General features: G+C 43.6%; 1 long non-coding RNA gene across 1 annotated transcript; it reads right to left on the reverse strand.

Annotated features, from left to right (window-relative positions):
• Positions 1-725: 725 nt before the first annotated feature.
• LOC121707389 lies at positions 726-1,378 on the reverse strand. The gene is made up of 3 exons (XR_006031315.1): positions 1,313-1,378; positions 1,046-1,148; positions 726-942 (listed from the first exon to the last, which is right to left on the reverse strand). It is a non-coding gene; the product is annotated as an uncharacterized LOC121707389 (long non-coding RNA).
• Positions 1,379-5,905: the final 4,527 nt, after the last annotated feature.

Here is a 5,905-nt window from a genome sequence, read left to right on the forward strand (position 1 = left end):
TTACAATATTTCCTGTAATAATCCTATAGAATTACTTTGCCTCTTTTTCTGTGTGGCATGTCAGGCTCCCGATGCTGTTCACTGGCAGCAGAAATAAGGCCAGAATAAGTGGAAATGGAAGCAGAGAGAACATGAGTCTGAATGTGCTTTTTGTGTCAAAACTGGCTCAAGCTGTTTAAAATGCACCTAATGTCCATGTTGTGTTGTGGTATCTTTCACACACATCTACACCATATCCAGCCAAAACATCTCTCCGCACTCACACACTCATTCACTGTTTTTAGTCACTCGTTGACATGTGTACGTGCACAGAAACACAGACACACACACACACACACACACACACACACACACACACACACACACACACACACACACACACACACACACATACACACGCACACACACAAACACACACAAATACACACAAACACAAACATTCACACACACACACACACACACACACACACACACAAAGATAAGTGTGGGCCACAAGCATATGGGTTGTAAACAGAGGGGCTCTATGGCAGAAATAACAGGCTTACGTAAGCCCACCATAAACCGAGAACCCCACCCGCTGCCATGGAACTGAACAACAACAGCCAGGAACAGCCTTATAGGCACTGGGGTCAAAGGTCATGGCTCATACAGAGAACTGAGCCAGAGCTAGGGGGTAGCTGTAAACCAAAGTAAGAGAGGTGAGTCATAAAAGGCAAAAGCATGGATAACAGAGTGAGGTTTATTTATTTAGGTTTTGTTTCCATTATTTATTTGGTTTTCATTAATCTGTTTCTGCTTCTAAATAATTGGTATCATGTGGGCAGAAATACAATATAGGAAGCTCTGTCTGTGTCTTTGAAGTCCATTCTGTGTTCTTTCCTCTGATTCTTATTGCATATCAAGAAGCTTTTGTTTTTTTCTTCTGTTACACACAGATAGGGTCTACAGGCATGGATCAGAAGCAAAAGAAGCACATTATAAATATATCTCAATATTTATTTTCTCTGAATGATGATTTATGTAAGTAGCCAGCTGAATGTCTCACCGTTAAAGGCGTCCTTGTGAAACACATTCTTCTGACGCCAAACACAGATGACGGCCTGTCCTGCATGGCGAGGTCAGACTGCCAGAAATACTCCCGGGGATCCCTGTCGGAAAAATAGCCTGAATTTATCTTTAAGGTAGTAACACGCTAGACTGAATGAACTCATGCATGCACGCGCAAACATATGCGTACACACACACACAAACACACACACACACACACACACACACACACACAGATGCATCCGAGCACATACAAAACACATACATGCATAAACACATTATGAGGCACACAAACACACACAGAGCGTTTGCGCAAACAAGGGAAAAGACAGTGGCCCCTTCGCTCTCTCTCTCACCCTACAATGCTGTGTGCCCCCCCCCCCCCCCTCCCCCCAGATTAATAAATCATTGGCAGAATGGGCCTTTTTAAAGCCCGGCCAGCTCTCCCCAGGACGGGTAGTTAATGCTAATGGCGTTTGGCTTTTTCCTCCTGCTGCCTTAAAGAGCCTCCTTCTCTGTGACAGCTCATAGCTCACCCACACACGCACGCACGCACACACACAAACGCACACGCACACACACACACGCACACGCACACACATACACACACACAGTATATGTATACCCACATATATGGGGTGTGCGTGCGTATGTGTGTCAGAAAAATGTCAATATGGGTGTCGATTTCTGTCAAAACAAATACTTAGGTGTTATGTTGAGTGAAATAACCAAAACAAAGTGTATGCCTGTTGTGTTCTGTGCAGGTGCACCAAGCCCTGCCTCTTCAGCTTCTCCTCTCATTCTCTGGCTTTTCTATCTCTTCTATCACTTTTGCATCATTCATTCATTTCTCTTCATTTCCTCTGCTTATATCTGTTGCAGAGAGGAATCTCTGAGGTGTTGAGAAACACGCAAGGCCAGACAAGACGTGGTGTCCACGGCCTGGGTCAACCCAACCACTCGGAGACGGCGGGGAGTTGGGAGAGGAGCGTTGGGCCCAGTGGGATGCGTGCTGGAATATCAAGCTGGTCGACTCAGATGAAGGTCGGGTGCGGTGCTGTTATGGTTACGGAGGCTGAGAGCGCGAGGGGGGCGAAGGAAAACATTCCCTACACTCTGTGGAGGAGACAGAGCCTGTGTATCTGGGCTATCACTTGCTGCCTCTCTTTCCCAGAACAGAGATGGCTTCGATTGTGAGAATGGGGTTTGAGGAATGGTGGAGTGGTGGAGAGACTCTAGATTATCAGAACAATGTTCTCTGATACAAACTAGCTCGGAAAAAATGACACTGACTGTAAAGATATCTGGGGGTCATACAGTCTCGTTCTCACTCTCTCTCTCTCTGTCCCTGTAGTGAGAGAATTTCCATGTGGGCCAGTATATGAGTTCACTTGTATGTGGGCCTCTGTGAGTGTGTGTGTGTGTGGGGGGGTAAGAGTGTTTACACTCGTATGTTTGTGTGTATGTGTCTATTCCAGAGTGTATGTGGCCTGTGTGTGTGCGCACGCGTGTGTGTGCGTGCGCGCGTGTGTGTGTGTGTGTGTAGTGACAGTGTTACATGTGTGTATCTGGCTGTTCCAGAGTGTAGGCCTATGTGTGTAAGCTCAGAGTCATGCTTCATTGCATGTCAGTATGTGCAGTGTGCAATTCAGGTGCTCAACAGCTTCATTACTCCCTTCCTCAACCACATGCACTTTACCTCAGAAAAAATAAATATTGTAGGTGTGTGTATGTGTGTGTGTGTGTGTGTGTGTGTGTGTGTGTGTGTGTGTGTGTGTGTGTGTGTGTGTGTGTGTGTGTACAGTGAGAAACAGTGATACAGTGTAGATTGAACTTTCACAGAGCTACATGAGGAGATGTTCAAGAGGCTGAACTCAGAACTGTTTAAATGTGGTCAGGTTACCTGAGGTGTTCCAGAAGAGACGTCATCACTTCTGGATCTTGGAATCGTCCGACCACAGTGATACTTCTGAGCTTTTTGATGGATGTTCTGCAGCAACAACATTCTTACGGATAATGCATGGTTAAAGATGGAAATGGATATTTGAGGGTAAAAAGAAGAACATGGCTGACAAACCATAGCACAAGCGGTTCACTGATGGCTTACATACATTTGCAGCCTCACATAAAAAATAAAACGAGATACCTTCTGTTTTTTTCCCAAGACATGAGAAATGAATGCGGCTAAAGTTTGGACACAGCGCATGAAAAATGTCTCCTGCTGTCTACATACAGAGAAAAAGCACTAAAAGTCAAACCCAAACAGCATGTTTATTTTTCCTGCACTAAATAGAGACATCGTTTATCATTAGGTTTATAAATACTAAAACTTTCACTTTCGTCTCATCGCTCTCAGGCAAACACATACACAATCTGTATGTACACAGGTACACACACACACACACATGCACAAAGAACAAAGGTGCACACTATTCAGAATATAAATAGAAAAACAAGCATGATACATTTTCATCAGTGAATGTGGTTACAGAGCCAAGGATGCCTGTCTTTCAGTACATTTGTGAGAACTGAATATTGTGTTTGTATGCATGAACTAGAAATGTCAAGGAATTACCAGTGCATGAAAATGCAAAAAGAGGTGATGTAAAATATCATAGAGTTTAAACGTAAACACCATTTAAACACCTGCTGAATTTCGTAAATATTACGCACCTCTAAATTGTGTTTGTCCACCCTTAAATAGCATACCATTCTTAACTATTCTAAATTAAGCTTATGTTGTTTTACAAATGTCTATAGCTTCATATTGTTAGTTTCATATTGTTGAACCTGGCATGCGCAACACAGTTTATCCTTATTGTGCTGTATTATGGTGTCAGTGACCAATCCCTCTAGAATCGTGATATATTTATATTTTACTCTGTTGTTTAAAATAGCAAACTTCTCCTGACTTATCCCTCCTGTACAAAATGAAAATGCTTATGTTGTGAAGGTTAAGGATTAACAACAGGCAAAAATAATCTCCAAAGCGCTATATCTACTGACAAGGAAATGTTTCACAATTTTCGCAAGATTTGTCGGGCCGCTGTTCTTGAAGTTGCATGGCTGGTTTTCTCCGTAGCGACTCGCTACGTCTATGCTGTATAGCTATGCTAGGTGAACGATCCACCTATTACAAGTTTGTTTACCATCAAATTGGCTTTGTAAAGGTGAAAATCTTGCATAGTGGACCTTTACATGTTATACTTGTAGCTTTGGCAACAATTAATTTATTTATTCATGCCCATAAAGCACCATTTGATTTGATTTGGTTTGATTTGAGAGCGAGAGAGAGAGAGAGATGACAGATACTGACACTGAGATACATAAAGACATTGGCGTGCACAGCATTCAAGGTCTTGAGAGCAGAGGGAGATTAAATTATATTCATTTCTTTGGAGACAGAGCTGTAAGTCAAACCAATTTATCACTCTATAATTGTCAACTGTATGAAGCTGGGTGGTGGTGTTGGGGGGGTGGGGGGGTCAGGATATCAATGCTAAAGTGTGTGTGTGTATGTGCGTGTGTGTGAGTGGGTGTGTGTGTATATGTGTGTGTGTGTGTGTGTGTGTGTGTGTGTGTGTGTATGTGTGGGTGTGTGTGTATGTGTGTGTGTGTGTGTGTGTGTATGTGTATGTGTGTGAGTGTGTGGGGGGGGGGGCAGTAAAGGCGAGGGTGGGGAGGTGATTAGTGTATGGGTTGTGATGAGTTGAGTTACAGTAAAACCAGCGGGGTAAGAAAGAGCTCCTGTCACCCCCACCTCTTCCTTGTCCTCCTCCCTCTCTCCCTTCTTCCCTCCATCCTATCCATCCCTCCCTCCTGGTGGGGACATATGTGAAGCAGACATTTCTCTTTCATCCCTGGCTTAGGACAGTCTCTCTCCTGTCTCTCGCTCCCTCTGGCTGATCCTGGTGGAGAGCTCTTCCTCTCTCACTCCCCCGGCGACGCGGCGTGGAGTGATGAGTCCTCCACCGGGCTGTTTCTTTTGGGCGCCTGCGATGGGAAATATGCCTGTGATCTCCTCACTGGGCCACAAACCTCAGTGAGAAGAAGAGAACAGTAGAAAGCACCATTTCAATGCGTAAATCTGTTGAGAAATAACTTAAGTAGTTATAACGATTCAATAATTCAGTGTCTGCTAGATAACCTAGAAAGGTAGAATGTTATGGATCCCCAACAAGAAAGCTTGCATGGTAACAGTACATAAAAATATTATTAAATTATGTTGGTATATAATAACGGCTTAAACCCGATCTGTCTGCTCATATGGTATCCATTTCACCCTATTTCTACATCCATAAATGTGTTGAAATGCATCTACAGAGTGGCTGCCAGTCAACCATTACAGGGGAAATGTGGCTGTCCTCAGTTTGTAGTCAGTGTCAGAGTGGTGTGAAGCCCTTAGCTGTTGGCTGCCAGTGAAGCTAGCGCATGCCACCACTCTGACAGCAGTGATAAGCGGTCCCATGCTCCCCATCACTGATAATTCCTACGTATTCCCCAATCCTTAATCTCTGTATTGAGTGATAATCAACCACAAATGGTTGTTTAGAGCGTGTCTGGGCTGTTTGAGAGAGACGTCGTGCCCTGTTTGTTTTTCATGGAAGGAAGAAGATAATAATAATAATAACAATAATAAGCTTTATTTGTATAGCACCTTTCATACACAGAATGCAGCTCAAAGTGCTTTACATTTGAAGCATGTAACACAATAATAGTCAGTCAGTCATTATCAATCACTTTTCTTCATTGCTGGGGCTGTTTATGATCCACTCAGCAACATATCAAAAATATAGAGAATAACATGTCATAAGACTGGCAGCCTTAACCCTTTACCCCCCACAAGCACGCCATATGG

This window comes from Alosa sapidissima, chromosome 4 (assembly GCF_018492685.1).
Source record: "Alosa sapidissima isolate fAloSap1 chromosome 4, fAloSap1.pri, whole genome shotgun sequence".
NCBI classification, from domain to species: Eukaryota; Metazoa; Chordata; class Actinopteri; order Clupeiformes; family Clupeidae; genus Alosa; species Alosa sapidissima.